The sequence below is a fragment of the Microtus ochrogaster genome, chromosome 6, assembly GCF_000317375.1.
Source record: "Microtus ochrogaster isolate Prairie Vole_2 chromosome 6, MicOch1.0, whole genome shotgun sequence".
Taxonomy (NCBI): Eukaryota; Metazoa; Chordata; class Mammalia; order Rodentia; family Cricetidae; genus Microtus; species Microtus ochrogaster.
Genome location: NC_022013.1, coordinates 11414531 through 11437063, shown reverse-complemented (window position 1 = coordinate 11437063; position 22533 = coordinate 11414531).

The window sequence follows — 22533 nt, the reverse complement described above, 5'->3', positions numbered from 1 at the left end:
TCTTGGCTGGGTGTCAGCCCCAGCCTTATGCACAGGCAGCTGCCTCTGGGGAATGATTTGAAGGGCTCCAAGAAGCAGTCCATTCCTTGGGAATGGCCCCCATCCCTGTCCAGCATGCTCACCTACCTGCCACAAGCCTTCCAAGATCCCCGGAGCCGAGCAGGGTCCCCTCCGCGCACTCAGAGTCCTGGCAGTGCACTGAGGACAGCCACACAGCCTTCACTGAATCTGCCCAACACCCACTCTGCCTCCCCGCCCCCACGGGCTCAATCTGTAGCTCAGGATCCTCTTGGTTAGAAATGGGAGCTTCCAGGCTCAAAGAGGGGCGGGGCTATTCAGGCCCCCGGTGGGTTGGATCATATTCTGTGACCCCACCTGGGGACCCTATCATGGTGCAAGGAACAGACCTTCCTAAGACTAGGCCCCCTCTGCGGAAAAAGAGTCGAAGTCAGGTATGGGAGGCGGGGAAAAGAGAAAGCCCTTCAAGGGGATTGGTCTCAGCCCTAAAGAAGTTCTGGAGTTCAAAATTCTGCCAGGTCATCCCACAGTCATCCAAAGCTGGCCTAGAAGCTGGGGTGCTGGTACACATAAGGAGTCCCGTCACTCAGGAGGCTAAGGCAGGAGGGTCACAGTTCAAGATCAGGCTGGTCAGAATAGTACGCCTCTGGCCAGAAGAGCTGGGAGTGGGAACCGGGGAGAAGTGGGCATAGATACCTGAAGCAGGAAGAGCCGAAGGTGAAGGCTACCTGCCGTACATGAGAAGTTCAAGGCTAGCCTGGGCCTTTAGTACAACCTCTCAAAATAAATCTAAAAGAGGGCTAGGGATGTAACAAACTGGGACATTTACCCAGAAGCCCCCAGTAAGAAGCCGGGGCTTCTTCTGTCAATAATAACAGAGTGCTTGGCTAGAGTCCTTTAATGAAGGACAAAGGACACAGTGTCACAGGCCTGTGATCCCAGCTACTGGGAGAGAGGTGGGGAGGCAGAGGTAGGAAGAACATAAATTCAAAGCCTGCCTGGGTTGCAGAACCAGTTCAGTGCCAGCCTGGGCTAGTTAACGATACCTTTTCTCAAAATAAAAAGAGGGTGCAGATATAGCTCAGTAGCAAGTTCTGAGTTCAACTCCCAGCACTGCAAGGAAAAAAAAGTAAAGGCCTAGAGGTGAATGCATGCTCACTTCACTCGTGATTGCTACTGGCTGGGTGTGAATGCTCTGCGCTTGAGCCTGGCAGGAGGCCCAGCCTGGCCCCCATTCCCCCACTGCCCAACCTCCCCGCCTCCATTCATCAGAGGACTCCCCCAAACCCATCCCAGCTTCATGCCACCTGGCCAGCCATGGCACCTGTGCCCTTCACCCAGTACAGAGGTTCCCTCAGGGCTCAAGGCCCCAGTGGAGTTACAGTGAGCCTCAGTGCACTCTCTTGGGGCCTAGGTGAGGAAAGTCCATCCCAGGTCCAGGATTCTGGGATTCTGGGAATGGGTGGAAGTCAGAAAAGAGGGAAGGGGGGGTGTCCCGGAAGGATGCTGCCTCCAGTTAGCTAGTGTGCACACACGGGATAGATGCAGGATGCCTTGAGTTTTAGTTCTTTTCCCACTGTGGTAAAACACCCAACAAAACAGCTTAGGGGAGAAAGGGCTGGTTTTGTCTCACAGTCCCAGGTCCATCATGGCAGGGAAGTGAAGCCCACAGCTGCATCCCATCAAGCAGTAGAGATCCATGAAGCATGCTTGCTGGTGCTCCCCCACTATCTCCATTTTATACACCAGAATCCCTGCCCAGAGAATGGCAGAGATAACATGGGATCTCCTGCCAGGCACGGTGGCGCACGCCTTTAATCCCAGCACTCCAGAAACAGAAGCAGGTGGATCTTGGTGAGTTCGAAGCCCACTTGGTGTACAAAACAAGTTCCAGGCCAGCCAACTATAAAATAGAGTAAGACCCTGTCTCCATAAAAAAGATGGATCTTCCCGCATCAGTGAACTTAATCAAGACATTCCCCATAAGCTTGCCCAGAGACCTAGAGCCTCAATGATCCTTCGTGAGTTTGTCTGGAGGCTTGGATCATAGCTGATTCCAAGACTCAATGATCCTTCATGAGTGTTCCTGGAGGCTTGGTCCATTCCCCATAAGCATGCCCAGAGACCCAGACCCTCAATGATCCTTCAGGAATGTGCCTGGAGGCTTGGGTCCTAGCTGCTTCCAGATCCCGTCAGGTTGGCGACACTAACCAGAACACTTGGTTTAACAGACAATGTACAAGAAGGTTCCTCCAGGCCTAGAGCAACCACGGCGTAGTCAGCCCCCAGGTTGGCCACTGGGCCGGGCTCACTGGGATAGCGGGGCTAACCACAGTTTCTCGTGGCCAGCGGAAGTCAGCAGAGCAGAGCTGGTGAGTGAGCCCTAGGACTCCTGTTCTCTGCCAGGCCGGCAGAGTGTGAGGAGAAAGTGTGGGACCTCCTGACACAGCTTAATAAAAACCCATGAGATAGTGAGGATGAGGGTGCAGACAGCCAGGAACGTGCTCCCCGAGGCCCTTGGTTCACCCCAGCATACAAACAGGTTGGAGTAGGGCACACCTGTAATCCAAGCCTGTCGGGTGTGGAGGCAGGAGGATCAGAAACTGAAGATAATTCTCTGCTGCTCCACAGTGTGAGTTCAGCCTGCACAAACTGTGACCCAGACTTACCCCTCCTCCATCCTTCTCCCTAAAATAGGGGGTTCTGGAAGGTAAACCTGGAACAGTGTGCTGGCAAAGGAGACCACTTAGGGTTTCAGATGCCTCTAGGGTGACAGGAAGTTGGGGTAATAGTGGCTCTTCATGGTTCAACATCAGGACAATCTTTAAGGACATCCAGACAGGATCTCCATTTTCAGATAACTGGCTTTATTCTCATGAGAAAGTTGAAGCACAGAGTAGGTAAGCAACTTGATCAAGGCCACACAGCTGGCAAATAACAGAATCTCAACTCCAGGTCAAGCCTCAGCTCCAGAGGGCAGACTTTTCCCCTACAATCTCTCTCTCTCCTCTCTCTCTCTCTCTCTCTCTCTCTCTCTCTCTCTCTGTGTGTGTGTGTGTGTGTGTGAGTGTGTGAGTGTGTGTCTTTAATTGCTTTTAAAATAGATTATGGAGTCCAAATCAAAGATCTTGTTCTCTTTTAATTTTTAAAAATATTTTTGCATGCATTTAGTGTGTGTGTGTGTGTGTGTGTGTGTGTGTGTGTGTGTGTGTGTGGTGTTTGTACGCACACCATTGTGCACGTGTGGCGGTCAGATGCCAACCTCCTGGAATCAGTTCTTTCCCCTTACTGTGTGGGTATATGCTTGCACGCGTGTAATTCGGAGGACAACCGTGAGAGTCAGTTCTCTCCTTCCACTGTGGGGTCCAAGAATCAAACTCCCGTCCTCAGGGTGGGCGGCAAGTCCTTTACCCACTGAGCCACCTTGCTCATCTCCAGAATATGGAATCTTGGGCTTAGCCTGGCACGCCTCTGAAAATAGGTGAGGTCGTAGTCCTCAGACCAGGTTGGCACCCCCTGGACACGGCTGTCCGCGGAAGTCCCCATGCTTTAGGCAAGCTGTTAATTCCAAGGCCCCTTTGCCGGAGTGCAAAAGGGAGCCAGCAGTCATTGCCACACAGGGTCGGACGCTGGGGTCTGATTCACAGGGAGGGTGGCTTCTGGCCAGCTGAGGGACCCTCCAGACAAGAGACTAGGAAGACCTGAGAGTGCAGATGAGCAGCACAGACCGGTTGACCTTGGAATCAAAAGGACTCCAGCTTTGGGACAGAATATCGCAAGGGGCTGAGGGAGGAACCTGTATGGCCAGAGATCCAGAACACAGTAGCTGATGCCAGGAGCCACGCTGCCAGCCAAGGAGGCAGGCGGGAGGGTCGACCAAGCAGGTGCCAAGGCCCAGGCACCCATGATAAGAGTGCCCAAGTGCCTGGCAGTTAGGAGGTCACCAGTGACCTTGGCGGGCCTGTTGGGGTAATGGGAGGACAGGAGGTAGCTGCGTAGGACTTAGGGGAGGCAGTGGAAGCTGTCAGGAGGGACAAGCCCTCCCACAGAGCAGATAGCTGGGAACACCAAACATCAGCGATAAGGGATGGGCAGATGTCAGGGCGGGATGACCTGAGGCTCCTCAGCAAAGGCAGCATCCTGAACCTGACAGGATGGCACAGGGCAGAGCAGCTGCCTCCAATGAGAAGGACTCCTTGTTCAAGCATGTCAGCCCAACCCAGCTAGACGTGGCCCTGGTGGGCACCTAGCACGTTCCCTTTACTGACTTACGAATGTGGGTTTTGATGTTTACATTTCTATGTCTCTGTGGGGATGAGGAGGATGTCTGAGTGGACAGACAGATGGAGGGCTAACTGGGTGGGTGAATGGATGGGTGGGTGAGTGGATGGATATATGGAGGGACCAAGGGGTGGACAGAAGGACACGTGGATGGGTTGGAAGGTATGTGGTTGGGCAGATGGTAGATAAGTGGGTGGGTGGGTAGGTGGATGGATGGTTAAGTAGGTAGATTAATAGATGGGGGTTGTAGGTAGATGGGCAGCTATATAGGGGGTGGGGTGGGATAAGTGGGCAGGTGGATGGGCAGGTAAGTGGATGGTGGGTAAATGGGTAAGTGTATGAGAGAGTGGGTAACGGATAGATGGGTGGACTAAACATTACCAAGGCATGGATGAGAAGCAGAAAGTAAGTGGCCAGCTGATCACAGGCCTGCTTTGAAACAAGCCAAGAACACCAACGCGGTGTTTTCCTGGGAATACAGAAAGTCACTTAAACCCACAGTGCTTTTCTTTGAGCTGACCATCGCCATCTTGATTACACAATCCACGGCCTTCTTCCTGTTGGCCTCAGAGGAGAAAAGGGGGCTCCCAGGCATTCTGGAGTGGAGGAGCCAGCAGGTAGCTATGAATACCTCAGGGAAGTGAAGCACTGTACAGTGAGGACTTCTGGTGCTGGAAACAGAACCTAAGGCCTCACGAACCCAAGGCAAGGGCTCTGGCACTGAGCTGTATTCTCAGCCCTAAGAAATGGCTGCCAATCCAGGCATGGTGGCACGTGACTGCAGTCCCAGTGTTCAAGGGGTAGAAGAGCAGCATTAGAAGAAAGTCAAAGTCATCCTTAGCTGCTTAGGGAGTTCATGTCAAACCTGTGTGTCTGATCTCAAACAGAGAGAAGGGTGTGGTGGTGCATGCTTTTAATCCCATCCCTGGGAAGGCAGAAGCCCCCAGCCTGGGCTAAGTGGGGCTAATACTTTCAGGGGGGCAGAGGGGAAGAAAGGACTCTTTTTCTGCTCTTTACAGTGTGTTTTAGGCCAATGACTTCGTCTCATACTTGTCTGGGGGTACCAGGACAGTTGAGAGGGTCATAGAAAGAGCAAACACAGGGCTGGGGAGAGGGTTCAGCGGAAGAACACTCACTATCTTCCAGAGGACGTAAGGTCAGTTCCCAGAGCCCACATCAGGTGGCTCACAATGGCCTGTAACTCCAGCTCCAGAACATCCAACAGCCTGTGCTGGTCTCCGAGGGCACCCACAGGGATACACACATACACATAAAATAAACTCAAACAAACAAAAACAAACCAAGGTTGGGTTAGCTCTGCACCCAGGGAGAAAGCATTCAAAAAGGAAAAAAAAAAAAAAAAAGCAATTCCCTGCATAGATCATTACAATCATACAGTTAATGGATTAATAGACCCCTCAATAGGCCCTCACAGCCAAGGTGCTATCCTCTGGTAACACTTATAAATTGAATTAAGTCTGAAAGATAAAGGTCTGATCAGAAACGGCAGGAGGCTGACCCAAGGTCACACAGCAGAAGGACAGCAGGAAGACGTCTTCAAGTCCTGTTTAAGTATCTCTTGGGTCCCTCCTGAAATCTAGCAAGGCGCTCTCCCCACCTTCCGGAGCCAAACAGGCCCTACTCATCTTTGTCCCCTAGTCCCCTCCCCCTTCTCTAGGCAAACACGATTTCATTCAGCCTCAAACGTGTGAGAAGCTGAGGCTGATGCATAATTCATGACATTAATTTGCATTCCCTCGCCAGGCCTCCAGCCTCCTCCCCGCCCCCGCCCACCCGCTCCTCCCGTGAGCATCTGCCTTCCCAGGGACGTTAGCTCTGGCACTCGAGCCTTGGGATGCCCAGGCCAGGACGGGTCTCACAGAGCCAGGAATGGGTGTGAATCCCGGGACATTCTTTTCCCTCGGGACCATGTCAGAGGAAGGCTCAGGACCCTGTGGGGGTCGCCCTGAGGCAAGACAAAAACCTACAGGTGCACTTGAATACCTACATGCATGGAAGGGCTCCTTCCCTGGAAGGTGTGCCAAGCCCCAGGGTGGCCAGGGTCAGGTGTGCTGGCTTCCAGCCATATCCAAAGCGTCTATGAGAATCCAGGGCCTGCAAGCCCCCAAAGTCTTCCTCCCCTGTGCTCGGGTCCCAGGGACTCCCACACTACTGCAGAGGGTTTGGCTGTGGGCTGGGGAGCAGATTCTAGCTGCACCTTCTTAATTTCAGCCTTTTCCTGGAATAGAGTGACTGAGGACCACACATTGTGACTCCCCCTCTCCCCCCAAGACCCAGAACTGACCACAGGCAAGGCCTATCAGGTCAGGTTCCTCCATCTAGGGCTTTCCCATTGTTGGGTTCTCAAGACAGACATCAAGTCAGGGACCAATGAGACCACAGATGGCTTGGCCACCTGTAGCTGGTACCCTAGACTGACTGACTCTGGGACAGGCTGCCCATCTGGGTGAAGAGGTCTCTGAGGTGTGCCATACTGAAAGAGCTTGGACTCAAACCCAGGTCACAGAAGCTCTATTATACTCCTGCCCCATCAGGGATGGGGGCGGGGATTGATGTGCCCCTTGGTCCATGCCAAGGCTGCTGAGGGGAGAGCAGGGACAGTCCACTAAAAATCTTAGCCTTCTTGTATTCCCTGGGCTTGGAGAGGTCAGCCAGGCTCCCAGGCCCTCTCCCCAGCCCTGCCCTCTGGGGCCTTCTGTTGTGTCTGCCAGACTCTACTCAGTATCTCAAGTCTTTCCTCGGAAGCCCTTGCTGGAACTGCCTCCTGCCTGCCTGGGCCTCATGCCCAGGGCCACAAGAGATAATCAAGAGCCTGAGGATTACCCCAGAGACTAGAGACACCACCCCCACAAGGCTGTCTAGGGACAGAAACAGAACCTGCGACCTACAGTTCTGGCCCTGAGAGGATTTCCTCAGAGGAAACTGAAGTATTCAAAAGTAAAGTTTTCTGGTCTTAGAGTTGGGAGTTCTTGGTGTGTGGAGGGAGGAGAATTTGGGGGTGCCTAAGGAAAGAAGAGGGAGCTACACCGTCAGAATCTGAAGAGAGTTGGCCATTGTGCTCACCAGTAGCTCAGCTTCGGCCAGGAACTTAGCACCGAGCGTTGCTAAGAGACCGGGCAGTGGCCCTTTTATGCAGATGAAGATGCTGAGTCCAGAGAGGTTTAGAAACCTGCCTGGGCTGCATAGCTGCACCTCACACGCTGCCACATCCCACCCACCGTATTTCCAGTCCGGAGTCTTGTTCAGTCTCTGGAGAACACCCCTCCCTGGGTTCTGATGGTAAACTGAGTCACAGCGACACATGTGGAGAATTTCCGACCAGGTTCCTCCCTCGCTGTTCCATAGATTTCTCACACCATGCACGCTGTTGGCCCCTCTCTGCCGAGGGAGGACAAAGACCAGGAAAGTGACAAGGGTGGCGGATGGAGCACCCAGGCCTGTGATCTTGGTCCCACAGTCCTTCGAGGCCCAGGGCAACATGGAAGTTCCTGCTGTGAGACTGGGACCAGATGCCTGGATGCAGGCTCCAATCCTAGTGTGCTGTAGTCCTGGCACATTCCAGGGGCCCATTGTGAAGTAGGTGGTGACCATTCTAGCCTCAAAGTTCCAAGGAAGGAAAATGGAAACATCCTCCAGGGGACCCTCTGAGGACAGCGGTGCTCTGACCTGCCCCAAGCTGTACCCTGAAGCGACTGCTGTTAACCCCAACTGGTTCTGAGGATTAAAAGGAAGAGTGATGCTGACTAGCAGGGACTAGGGTGGCAGCCCCATCCCAGGATCTGTTCAGCCAGTCTGGTGTGTCCGGTGTTAGGAGTGACTGTTTGCAGTTCCTTGGGCCTTTTCCACTGCCACTCTGACAGCACGCAAGGTCATTCAGAGTTTGGAGATTTTATTTTTGAGACAGGTTCTTATGTAGCCAGGCTGGCCTTAAACTTCCTATGTAGATGAAAATAACCTTGAACTCCTGACTGTCCTGCCTCCTCCTCCTGAGTGCTGGGATTACAGGTGTGTGCCACCATGGCCAGTTATGTGGTCCTGGGGATCGAACTCGGGTCTTCGTGTATGTCAGGCAACAATCTCCCAGTTTAGCTATGTTCCTGGCCCAAGTTTGTAGAATTTTTAAGAATCTTTCTGGCACTTGTGAGAAGCTAGGTCAGGGATTTAAGAAGCCAGAGGGCACAATTAAGCCATAATTGTCCTCTGATTGTTCGGAGTTTAGCAGCCTTCTCTCTCCTAGGCTGTAATTGTTCCTCGTCCAGGGTTGGTGACTGGAGCAAAGCCAAGAGCCTGCTCTCTGGATGAAGCTGTTCTCAGTTCTGGCCTCAGGCAGTGGTTTCCACCCAGGTCTCATCCATCCGTCCCCACAGTACAGCCAGGTCCTCAGCCAGGCCCACAGGTAACCTGGTCCTTCTCCTGAGACCCCTGTAACAGCTGTTCCCATCATTACTCACTCAGGCCTAACCGACAGTGGATGATAGAGAGGTGGCACTCCAGACTCCAAAACCCCAGCAACTCTTCTACACCACCCAGCTAGGAAGAAACCAGCCTTAGAAGGGCTTCTAAGAGTTTCTTCTGTGAATACGTCAAAGAGTCCTCTGAGAAGTGGGGGCTCACGGTCCCCACCATGCATCTTTCCAGGGCCTGGAGGCCAGATGCCCATGTAGATAGCTGTGACCCAGCAGACTCAAGACCTCAGGGCACTTGACCAGAGCCCTCAAGTGGGTCCAACTCTCTTTCCTGGGTCACTGAAGGGTTCCAGGGATGTAAGGATGTGGGTAGGACTTCCAGGCAACCTGGCTTGCTTGCACCTGAGCCTTTTTGAAGCACTCCACCTCCAGGGCTCCAGCTGCTCAGAGCCAGCCTTGTTTTCTACACCTGTGAAATGGGCAGATAGCCTGTGACTCGTTCTACCCCGTGGCCTAGGAGATTTGTGGAGTGATGTCCAAAGCTGCATAGAACCAATGGATTCCCTATGAGTGTAGTACTCAGTCCGGGCATGAAGGTGGAAAGGGAGGTTGTTGAGGGGGTGGATATCATTAAATATACATTGTATAACAATATGAATTCTCAAAGAGTAAATTTTAAAGGATTGTTTTACTTTTAATTTTGTGTATGTGTGATGATGGGAGATACAAAATAATCCCACACTAGTTCAGAATTACATATAATAAAGGGTTATTTATTTAGGGGAGACTCACAGATCACAGTCCTAGATCACAATCCTCTGCACGAATGGGGAATAGGAACAGAGTCTAGCAGCCAGAAGTGAGAGCCGAAAGCAAGAGAGCGAGTGCAGGCTTTACAGCTGCATTTATAGTATAAGAGACCACACCCAAGTGGGCTGGTATCTTAAAGGCTATTGACTGAAGGAGCTGAAGGAGTTCCCACAGCACCATCCCTTTTTGTTTAAATAAGAGAGTTCCAAACCCAATACAAAACTATATACATGAGGAACAAACATCAAGCATAAGATTAGAATTACAAGCAGCATAAACAATATTAAGAAAGGAACGTATGCTAAATGTTTTAATAAACATTTATCCTAAGGAGTATAAGTCTTTTATTGGAAATGATGACAGAGATAACTGGCTGCCTGAGCCATCACCCAAGGTCTCATTTGCAATGTTGAAGCAACCAACTTTGGCTAAGGCCTTGTGTAACTGACAGACCATTTTCAGAGGCATGGAATTTTTCAAAACTGTCTTACCCTGTCCAGGCAAGATTTGACAGTCTTTTTTCTTGTATCCTGCTTATCCAGTTCAGATATCATGTATTTTGTCAGTGGTCAAGGCATGGGCAGCTTCTTCTCCAAAGGCCAGTTGTGCCAAGAAGAAGACAAACTCCAAGTGGAGTGTCTTTGGTGCCCAACATTCTCTCAGGAATAGATTGCTGCTGCCAGGAGCAATTGTGTCTCACATCAACAGAATCCTAAGTTATTTAAATGCCATGTTCTACAGATCTCTGAAGTGGTTGAAGGTTGCCTATCTATGCAGAATACAATCTCTATGTATCTAAAGAACCTAGTTAGTCTGACTAGAAGTATAACAAACAAGAATGACTGTTGACTTATAATACTTAATCTCTATATAACTTAAAGATTAAGACTTCATATCAGAATATTAAACAATCTTTAAACAACTGTGCAATAAAGGAGGACAATGACATCAAAATGTTAACAATGTATAAATATCTTAATCAGAGATAGAAATATAATTGTATCAATATACAAAATATCAAACAAAAAAACAAAACAAATTTAAAAAACCAAAGACCAGGCGGTGGTGGCGCATGCTTTTAATCCCAGCATTCAGGAGGCAGAGGTAGGCAGATCTCTGTGAGTCTGAGGCCAGCTTGGTCTACAAGAGCTAGTTCCAGGAAAGGCTCCAAAGCAACACAGAAAAACTCTATCTCAAAAAACCAAAAAATCAAAACAAAACAAAATGTCTTAAACAGAGATAGAAAGATCCATGCATACAATATGACAAAATAACTTTGTATAGGTGTACAAATATTATAAACAGAAGTAACAAATATAATTTGAACGTGTATCAATATACAAGAAACTATACCAGTGTAAATTGTCCATAAATAATAGCTCACAAGTATTTACTCTATTACCCACTATTTTTTATTATTATTATTATTATGTGAATAAGTTCACACTAAATTACCTATTATCCCATTCAATTTTCCCCTTTTTTTGAGATCTCTAGGCCTACATAATTTCCACCCCAACCCCCAACCCTATACGAGTAATAATCAACCCCTAAATGGTGTCCCTAACCATGAAGACAAACTGTGTTGGGAGAGGGGATGTAGCTTTCTACTGTCATGGGAGCAATGTGTTTTCTATGGGATCCTGTAAAAGTAAAATGATGGTTAAGTTTCAAGATTGCTGTTCTATATAATTACAAATGGTCTCTGAGTAGTCAGCAGGGTTTTTCTGAAGTTCTTATTTGGAGTTCTTTCCAGAACGTCATAAGAAGGTGCACCATTTGGCAGCTGGTAGCTAAAACTCAGTTTCATATTAGCACTATCAGCATCATGATGTAATATCAACCAGGTGGAGTCATTGTTGTGGGGCCCCATCTTCTTCCTGGAAGCTTCAAAGATTACTACAGGAAAATCTCCTGTTCATTGTAGAAAACTTAAGCATTACTCAAATAGACATATATTCAACAAACGATATGACATAAACAAAATGGGCATGGAGAAAAGTAAAATATTTCCTTAAAGTCTATCTTCTTTCTATCCCATACCAGATGTCTCTTGACATGAGACAGAAATTCTAAATTTTTCTTTTAAAAACATGCTTGGATTTAGAGGTTAGCCATTGTCCAACTCCAAAGCCAGCTCTTATTTTTAAGTAGCTATGTATATATGTTCAAATAATCAAATTTTACCATGAAGATAGTACAGCATCATAGGTAGATTTCTCTTTGCTTGTTGATTCTTTTTTGGATAGCTATATTTTTATCTTTAGGCATCTAGATGTCCGAGGTCTCTCCTCACTTTAAAGATGATTATTTCCTGCAAAGACAAACACAGTACCCTGCCCCAACCCTTATGAGGTTTTTTTTATATCTGACACCTCTGTTGATGAGCCATCATTTCTCTTTCTTAAGAGGTTTCTCTTTTTCAAACTGAATCTTTATCAATTTTGATTATATCCATAGCTTTTCATCTCCTGTGGAAACAAGAACGAAATTCCCACCCCCATGTAGTACATCTCCTGGTTTCCATTGTGAGGTTAGCACATCCTTGACATATACTGGCTAATTTAATTCAGAAGTTTTTTCTATTATCCAATATCTCTCTGCTGCTGTTATTCCTTTCTCATTAGTGGTAAGAAAATTCAAGGTTAATAAAGTATTATGCAATCTACTTCTGGGGTTATTTTCTATTCCTTTCTGTTTGTTCAGCATATCCTTTATAGTTCAATTTGATCTTTCTGTAACTTCCTGACCTGTAGGATTGTTTGATATACCTGTAATATGTTTTATATTATAATAAGCAAAAAACTGTTTCATTTTCTTAGACACATATGCTGGACCATTGTCTGTCTTTATTTGTGCAGGTATATGAATGATGACCATAACTTCTAATAGATACGTGATTACTGAACCAGCCTTTTCTGAGTTCAAGACAGTTGCCCATTGAAAGTCTGAATAAGTGTCAATGGTGTGGTGTACATATTTTAATTTTCAAAATTCTGTAAAGTGGAACACATCCATCTGCCAGATCTCATTCCTTTGAGTACCCTTTGGGTTACTCCATGCTGCTAATGGTGTTGGTTATAGAAAGAGCAAGTAGGATATCTCTTTATAATCTTCTTAACTTGTTGCCATGTAATAGAAAATTCTTTCTTTAAACCTTTGCTATTGACATGATGTTTCTTATGAAATTCTGAGGCCTTCGGCATGCTTCCAATCCATAATCAATCAATTTCTGCATTACCTTGTGCTGGAGGACCTGGCAGACCCATATGGGATCAGATGTGTGTTATGTTTATGGGACAAAGATTATTCCTGATTATATCTTGAACCTTTATGAATAATTAAGTCAATTATGTATCATCTGGCATAAATTCAGCATTTTCAATATGTAAGACAACTCTTTCTGCATATTGTGAATCAGTAAGTATATTGAGAGGTTTTTTTTAATCCCTTAGTACCATGAGAATAACATATAATTCTGCCTTTTGGAAAGAATTGTAAGGGCTTTGTTCCACCTTATTTAAGTCTTCTGATTTGTGTCCTGCCTCTCCTGATTTATTTGCATCTATATAAAATGTATGGGCTCCAGTTATTGGTACATCATGTACAATTCAGGGAAGAATCTAACTGGTTTTCTTTATAAGGTTAATTCTATCACTTTGGGGATAATTGCTATTAATTTCTCCCAAAAACTTAGCACAAGCTCTTTGCCAAGGTTCATTGTCTACCCATTACTTGTTTTAATTTCATTAGCAGTAAAAAGAACTATAATCTCTGCTGAGTCTATACCTGCTAGTTGATGCAGTCTCAATTTTCCTTTTATAATTAATTCAGAGACTTTTTCCACATAAGTTTTTAACTGTTTACTTGGTTGATGTGGTAAAAAGATCCATTCTAAGATAATATCTTCCCTCTGCATTGAAGTTCCTGTAAGGGAAATTCTGGATGGCAATATGACTAGAATACAATTGAGATTTGGATTCACTCTATCCACATGCACCTCCTGTAATTTCTCTTCAATGATTGTCAATTCTTTTTCTGCTGCAGCTGTTAATTCTCTGGGATTATTTAAGTCTTTGTCACCATCTAAGGTTTTACTTAAATGAACTATTAGGTCAGGTGTTATCCCAACAGCTAGTCATAAACTGGAAATAGCTCCTAACAATCTTTGAAAGTTATTAAGAGTCTGCAATCAGTCTCTCCTAATTTATGTCCTTTGTGTTCTAATTTTCTGTAAACATATTTTGTAACCTGGGTAATTGACAGAATCTCCTCTCTGTATTTTTTCAGGAGCAATTTGTAATCCCCATTTAGCCAAAATTTTACTTCTTCAAACATTCTTTCTAAAGTATCTAATCCCAGCACTCGGGAGGCAGAGGCAGGTGGATCTCTGTGAGTTCAAGACCAGCCTGGTCTACAGAGCTAGTTCCAGGGCAGGCTCCAAAGCCACAGAGAAACCCTGTCTCGAAAAAAACCAAAAAATAAAAAATAAAGTATCTGCATTTGAGGCAGATAATAAAATGTCATCCATGTAATGGCAAATTATGGATTTAAGAAATTCCTTGTGTAATATTTCCAATGGCTGATCTACAAAGTATTGGCAGAGGGTGGGACTATTGAGCATTTCCTGTGGGAGGATGGTCCATTGGTATCTCTTAGTAAGCTGAGAATTATTATAAGTAGGCATGGTGAAAGCAAATTTTTCTTCATCCATTTCTTGTAAAGGTATAGTGAGGAAACAATCCTTTAAATCAATAACTATAAGAGGTCATTCTTTTGGTAATAGAGAAGACAGAGGGAATCCAGATTGTAGAGGGCCCATGGGTTGAATTACCTTGTTGCTAGCTCTTCCAGATTTCTTTTTAACAACAAATACAGGGGAATTCTAAGGGCTGGTTGATTCTTCAATATGGTGAGCATCTAATTGCTCCTGTACTAGCTGTTCTAAAGCCTGCAGTTTGTCTTCCATTAAAAGCCATTGTTTAAAGGTCATTGTTTAACCCATATGGGTTTCCCAGTTAACCATTTTAAAGACAAGGCTGTTAGTACCTCTGAAGGTTTGCTAGTTGCTTTGTGTTCTTGTACAGCCTGAATGGCTGGTGACTTTTTTTTATAATAGTTTATAATATTCTTCCCAGAAACATGAGTTTGGGGGACTGCAGAAATGTTAACCTGAGCATTCCATTGCTGCAATAGATCATGGCCCCATAAGTTCACTGAAATATTAGCTATATATGGCCTCAGCCTTTCTTTCTGTACTTCTGGCCCTATGCATTCAACCCACCTCATGCTTTATTTTACTTGAGATAGCGTTCTGGTTTCTAGGAATTAAATATCTGCCTCTTGAAGAGACCAATCTGGATGCCAAGATTCTGGAGTAATGATAGTCACATCTGCACTTGTGTCTACTAATCCCTCAATTACAATGTCATTTATACACACTCTTAGCTTTGGTCTGCTAAAATATACATTTCCTATTTTCTACTGGAGTTTTTGTCTAATTCTCCAGGTCTATTCCATCATCCAGAACAGTATGGTTTTTTACAGTAGGCATTGGATTGTTTAATTTTCCTGGTGAGACATGTTCTCCATAGTGACTGGAAATGACTGGGCCTTGTTTGACATCAGAGCCTGTAATAGGCTCCCCAAGGAGTTTTCCAGTGGTATCAGGTTGCCTTGTCTGTCTCTTGTTAACCTACATTTATTAGTCCAATATTGACCTTTGCCACATCTCCTACATATACCAGAAGGCTGAGTTGTCCTATTCTTGCCATTCCTAGATGAGACATTATTCCTAGGAATTCCTTGTCTACAGTCCCTTCTTAGATGTCTTATTCTTCCACAATTAAGACATTTGGCATTTCGGTGTCTCTTTATACCATTAGAAATTGCTTCTCCTACCCAAGCTTCAGTACTATAGTCAAATGTTTCAACATTCATTGTATTCAAGGTCCATTCATCTATGGGCATTGATCTAACCTTGAAAGGCCCAAGGATCTTCCCACATTCTAAGTTAGCATTTTCAAAAGCCAAGGATTCAATTAGTATACATCTAGCTTCAGAGTCTGTCGCTCTTAATTGTATAGCCTTAGTTATTCTTTGTAAGAAGTCAGTAAAGGGTTCTCTCTGGCCCTGTTTAGCCCTAATATATGACTCAATCCTCTTTTCTGGTTTCTGAATCTTGTCCCAAGGATTTAAATCTGCTGTACTACATAGGGACAAGGTGCACTCATGATAGTGAGCCTGTTCCTGAGGATCAGAGTAATGACCCTCACCAAGAATTTGATCTTGGATAGTCTCAAATCCTTTTGCTTTCCCCTATTACTCTAAAATTTTTGCCCCTTCTCTCCCATAACACTTCCAAAGCAGCTGAGGTCCATTTTCTAGGACCACTGAGATTAATTGAAGCCAATCATGTTGGGGTCACCTTAGTGCTTGAAACCCACGTTTTCACCATTTCCCTGACAAATAGTGAATGGAGCCCATAAGAAACTATTGCTTGTTTTTATTTCTTTTAGATCATTCATATGTATTGGTTCCCATGCATATTCTTTGACTACCTTAGGGTACTTTGAGCCAGACAGTCATTCTGAGGAAATTACCAGGTATGCAGTTGAAACTCTTAGTAAGTCATCCAGGGGGCTGGATCCTGTCCTTGTACCTTTTGTTCCTGCTCATTGATTTCAATAAATTCCTCAGTCTTTCCGAATCATTTACTACTGCCTTTTTAGAAGTCTGAATCTCCTATCCAGTGTTCTGTCCTAATGTCCTCACTGAGGATTCCAACTTGTTCAGTAAAGATAATATCTCATCCTTGGACATATCATAACTTTTCAACAGATTCCGACAGTTAGATTCAACAGCACAAATTCTTTCAGATAATTTTGTCAAATTGATGCTATCCCTTTCTGTAGTACTGAACCATTTTAATGCAATAATACTGAAAACAAAGCTAATTCTTAGAATCAAATAATAGAAAAGAAAATACCATAAGTCTTGCATAATACCTTCCATAATACAAGCAAAATAATTATTGAACTCCTGGATATTATCAGTCATTTTTTATAGTTTTTCAGATCTTATCTGACATAAAATAATTACAATAAATTGGAATAGGTATAATAATCGTTATCAGTCAGCAGGTGTGGCAGTTGCAACCACATGGCCAAGAGACACTAGCAGCAGCAAACAGCATGTGTTGCTTACTTAGGTACTGAAAATATGCTTTGTTTAACAAATTAAGAACAGTTATTAAGGTGATCAAATGACTCTGAGAGTTGGGGCCCAGGATAAAGAGAAAACCCAAAGTTTTCCATCAGTGTGAGTTTCAGACTGTGTGGACCGCAGGGATGGCAGGCAGCAGCATGTGGGCTGGTGTGTGAGTCACAGGCTGGGGAGCACTGAGCAGCAGCCTGTTAAGTCTGAGGGCTGGCTAAAGCCACGGGCGGGAGAGTCCGTGCCTAATGCATCACACAGCTAGCGGACCAATCTCAAAAAGTGTGAACTGTTCCCCATGTTCAGGAGCCAGATGATGGGAGAAGATACAAAAATAATCTCACACTAGTTTGGAATTATGTGTAATAAAGGGTTATTTATTTAGGGGAAACTTACAGATCACTCTCCTTGATCACAATCCTCTGCACAAATGGGGAACAGAAACAGAGTCTAGCAGCTGGAAGAGAGAGCCAGAAGCAAGATAGCGAGTGCAGGCTTTACAGCTGCATTTACAGTATAAGAGACCATGCCCAAGTAGGCTGGTATCATAAAGGCTGAAGGAGTGGAAGGAGCTCCCACAGCATGTGTGTGTGTGTGTGTGTGTGTGTGTGTGTGTGTGTGTGTGTGTGTGTGTGTGTCTGCATGTGCATGTGGTACTCTCAGAGACCCGAAGAGGGCATTGGATTTCTTGGGGCTGGTTTTGAGCTGCCCAGCAGGAAATGAACAGTAATTGAGCCATCTTTCCACCTCAATAATTAGGTTTTAAAAAAGCATTCCCACACATTCACATCAGGAACATTGTGTATATGTATATGAGGAACATATGTACATACATACATGAGACACGTATGTACATATGTCCATGAGACACAACAGTCAAAGACGTTCCTTAGCCTCTCTGTGCCCACCCATACACAGACACCAAAAGTGGCTGAGCCACAGTTCCTAGGCTCTCCCCTGAGTCCCCTGGGATTATCAACAGCCAAGAAGACCCAAAGTGGTGGTCATGAGGGTCAAGGGCTTCCCAGGGCTTCCACTTGAAATGTGGAGGCAGGAAGGTCAGAGGTTCAAAGTTATCCTCTGCTACACTTAGAGTTCATTGTTGGCCTGTACTACATGATACCCTGCCTCAAAAAAAAAGTGGGAGAAGGCACTGTGGAAAGGCTCGGATGTTAATAAGAGTGCTTGCTGCTCTTGCAGAGGACTTGGACTTGATTCTAAGCACCAACAAGATGGCTAACATCCATCTGTAACTCCAGTTTCAGGGAACCTCACATGTCCTGACCTCCATGTGGGCACCAAGCACAAAACAGGGGCCTAGAGGACAAGGGCAGGATGAGAAGGGGGCCAGAGTTCCAAGACCCTGAAGCTGCCCTGTTGCTGGTTGTTTTTACTCTTTACTCTTTGGGGACCCCATCCAGCTCCCAAATAAATACAGATGGATACTTATTCTTTCTTACAAATGCCATCCTTTCTTGGTTTATTTCTAGCCAGCTTTTCTTAAACTATCCCATCTACCTTTCGCCTCTGGGATTCTTCCTTTCTCTCCTTCTGTTTAGCTTTCTTACTTCTTCCTCTGTGGCTTGCTGTGTAGCTGGGTGATTGGCCCCTGATGTCCTCCTCTCCTGGCTCCTCCTTGATCTCTCTCCCCAGATTTCTCCTATTTTTTCTCTCTGCCTGTCAGCCCCACCTATTCTTTCTCCTGCCTTGCTATTGCTTGTGCAACTCTTTATTAGGCCAATCTGGTGTTTTAGACAGGCGAAGTAAAACCGCTTGTTTTGCACATGTGGAATGGGTGTGAAGTTCAGGGGACAATGTATGGAAGTTGTGTCTTTCCTTCCCACCAGGTTGGTCCTGGGATTGACTATCAGGCATGGTGATGCGTGCTTTACCAACTGATCCCAAGGCTTTTTTTTTTTCTAATGTGGTTGCTGGGATCGGAGCTCAAGTCCTAATGCTTGCATAGCCAGGACTGTACACACCAAAGTCCACTGCCCAGTCTTTGAACCAGTCCATTTTACAGATGAAGGAACTGAGGCTCAATAAGCAGAGTGAAGGGAGGCGTGATCAGCTCAGTGGCTGTGATCAGCCCGGGGTGATTGCTTTGAATACAACTCCCACCAGCTTTGATTTAGGGCATTATTTAACAGGGTGCCTCAGTTTCCTTTCCTGCAAACTGAAAACACTTTCTCTTTCCCCAAGTTACTGCACTGCATCTAGAAGATTGCTGGAGTTCAGTTAGATGCTTCAGCCTGAGTCTGGACTTGGCGCCAATCACAGCTGAACCCAGCAGCTCACACTTGGTCTAGGCTGAAGGGCCTATAGCCCAGGGTTGGTGCCAGCAACCTTAACTGTTCCCACTCAGAACTAGAGCCAGGGATGGTTGTGAGCCTTCAGGTGGGTGCTGGGAACCAGACCTCCATCTCCTGCAAGAGCAGCAAGTGCTCTTGACCACTGAGCCATCTCTACAGCCCATCTACTCTCTAGCCCCTTTCTCTCTCTCTCTCTCTCTCTCCTCTCTCTTTTTGAGACAGGGTCTCAAATCGGAAGTGGTAGTGCACACCTTAAATCCCAGCACTGCCAAGGCAGAGGCAGGTAGATCTCTGTGAGTTAGAGGCCAGCCTGGTCTATAGAGTGAGTTCTAGGACAGCCAGGGCTACACAGGGAAACCCTGTCTCAGAAAAAGAAAGAAAGAGAGGGGAGGAAGGGAAAAGAAGGAAAATGAGGGAAGGGGAGGGAGGGAAGGAGGGAGGGAGGGAGGAAGAGAGAGAGAGAGAGAGAGAGAGAGAGAGAGAGAGAGAGAGAGAGAGAGAGAGAGAGTCAGTCTCACTGTAGCCCTGGCTGGCCTCAAATGCTCTCAGGATGACCCTGAGCTTCTGGTCCTCTGTTTCCACCTACCAGAGGCTAGGATTACAGCCTGGTTTATGTGGGGGTGGAACCCAGGACTCTAAGCACGAGAGGCAAGTTCTCTACCAACCGAGCTGCATCTCCAACTGCTGTGCCCAGTCTTCCCATAGACCAGTGGGGAATTTACAAGATACTGAGGCAGAAAAAAAAAAAGTTTATAAATAAGATTGCATAGGGTAGCCGGGCGGTGGTGGCGCACGCCTTTAATCCCAGCACTCGGGAGGCAGAGGCAGGTGGATCTCTGTGAGTTCGAGACCAGCCTGGTCTACAAGAGCTAGTTCCAGGACAGGCTCCAAAACCACAGAGAAACCCTGTCTCGAAAAAAAAAAAAAAAAAAAAAAGATTGCATGGGGTTTGATGTGGGGGAGAAAAAGGAAATGTGGGGAAGGAATCCCCCAGGCAGTGGACAGAGCACTGGGGAGGGGAGATTACAGAGCAAAAGAGGAAGGAATGCCAAGGTCACTAAAGCTGAGCTGACGAGGGCACGCACTCCTGATTAGGACCACACTGTCAGACTCCAGCCACCATTCAGAGCTGAGTTACTCTGCGCTTCAACTATGAAGAGGGCCTGCAAATCTACAGCCCGATCAGAGAGAGAGTCACCACCTTACAACCAGGCCACCAGGATCTCTCTCTGGTCACAAGGCCACAGGCAGCTTAGATTCAGGAGACCCAGAAGACTGACAGTCACCACCTTACAACCAGGCCACCAGGATCTCTCTCTGGTCACAAGGCCACAGGCAGCTTAGATTCAGGAGACCCAGAAGACTGACAGTCACCACCTTACAACCAGGCCACCAGGATCTCTCTCTGGTCACAAGGCAGCTTAGATTCAGGAGACCCAGAAGGCTGACAGTCACCACCTTACAACCAGGCCACCAGGATCTCTCTCTGGTCACAAGGCAGCTTAGATTCAGGAGACCCGGAAGGCTGACCTGATGCAGTATGAATCCCAGTGCTCTGCTCTCCTGGGCTATAGTCCTGAGTGGTTCATCATCTGTCCCCATACACAGAATTCAACACCCAGCATTCACCGTCCACCCTTAATGTGGCCCTAGACGTTTCTCTCAGCTTTTGGGTGAGCCTGAAGCCAGACCTGTCTCTTGGGGAAACAGTGGAGGACCAGGAAAAGGGGGACCTTGTCACAGCTGGAACAAAGGGAGATTAACAAAAACAGCTCGTTTAACCCAGGCTGGCCTAGCAGTGTGTAGGCAAGGATGTCCTTGAACCTGTAACCCTTCTGTTTCCACCTCTCACGCTAGGGAATGGTGTCCCCTAGCATGCCCATTTGAGGGCAGGTGAACTTAGTGAGACCAGTGCTCTGTTAGCTGAGCTACGTCCTCAGGAGGAGTAGCTTTAAACATCAAGCGCAGTCACCTGACCTTCCCATTTCTCAGAGCTGAAGCCAGCCAAGCAGACAAGGCCTGGATGAGGGGATGTTGGTTGGAACCATATGGCTAGGCAGTCACTGAGGTGTCTTCATCTGGGTCCCCAAATACCTGATCTGCTAGCAGTGTACCGTCCTGGCCCAGTCTGGCCTTGTTCATTACAGAAGAGATCTGGGGTCCACCAACCCCTAGTGATGGTCACCAAGGATACCCAAAACCTGCACAACAACCCAAAACACCAGCAGGCCTCAGGATGCTCCAGAGGGCAGGGCCCACAGCTTCCTGGGTTCTCACTGCAGAATTCCACCATACAGTCAGCCCACCTGGGAAGAGGTCTCTGATCGTGACAGCTTAAATTCAGGAGACCCAAGAGGCCAACTTAGTACAATATGAGTGTCAGTCTGCCAGCCCCTCTGACTTCTGGGGAAAGCCCAAGTCTGTGCCAACTTGGTAAGTCAGGAGTGCTTTAGCAGCCCTGGGCCAGCAGGGGCCTTGGGAGCAAGGACATAGGGCAAAGGGGAGCCCACAGCTGCCTTGGCCAGCACCAGCCCAGCTATAAGATTAAGAAGCCCCCCAGCCAGCCACGAGACACAACAGAGATAAGGAGCTATCGTGTCACGGATAGAACAAGCGAAAGCAGCCAGGGCAGGCTTGCTCCAGACTGCCAGTGGTCCCATCCCATTGGGGAGACAGTCAGGAATGCCCGCTTCCTTAGAAGTCAATGCTGAGTGACAGAAGTGACCCAGACACTTCCTTGGCCTTATCCAAAATCCGTGTTCACTAAACCCGAAGATCCTTAGATATGGGACAGGCAGGCAGACTGAGTGAGGGAGTGAACTCCCCCCATCCCATTCAAAGAAGACAGCGTTAACTCTGCCCTCAAATGAGGAAATGGCTACACTCTGCCCCCGAGCACTGAATCCTAGAAAGGAGAGATCTTTCCCCAGCTTTCCTGGGGAAGCCAGCAACTGAGGTTTGTATGGTTTAGGGAACTGAATACCAGATAACTCTCCACCAGCTGAGTCACACCCTAGCCGCGTATGCTGGTGACTGTACCCCAGTCTTTGCCCCTGCCACGGTGCCCCCCCAAACTCCCTCCTTCAGCTGAACAACTTCCGACCTTCCTTCAGAGTCTCCCAGGAGTCTTCCTGACTTCACCTCCCCACCCCATTCCTGCACAGCCCTCCCTCCTGGAGCTCTTTTTTCCCCCCGCCACCAAAAGGGATCAATTTCCCTGCAGGCTTCTCTCTCCGAGAACCTGAAGGCAGAGGTCTCAGGCAGGCTTCTGGCCAGTGAAGGCTGGGCGGAGACCAGGTCCCAGAAAACACACCCTTATGCTAAATCTGGAGGTGGAAGCCCACTTTCCTGGCACTATTCTGGTCTAGAGGAAGAGTTCCTTTCTCTTTCAAAAAAAAGGGGAAAGATGGAGCCAGGTGTGGTATTTACTGTGATAATCCTAGCAGCCCAGAGTTCAAGGTCACTTTAGC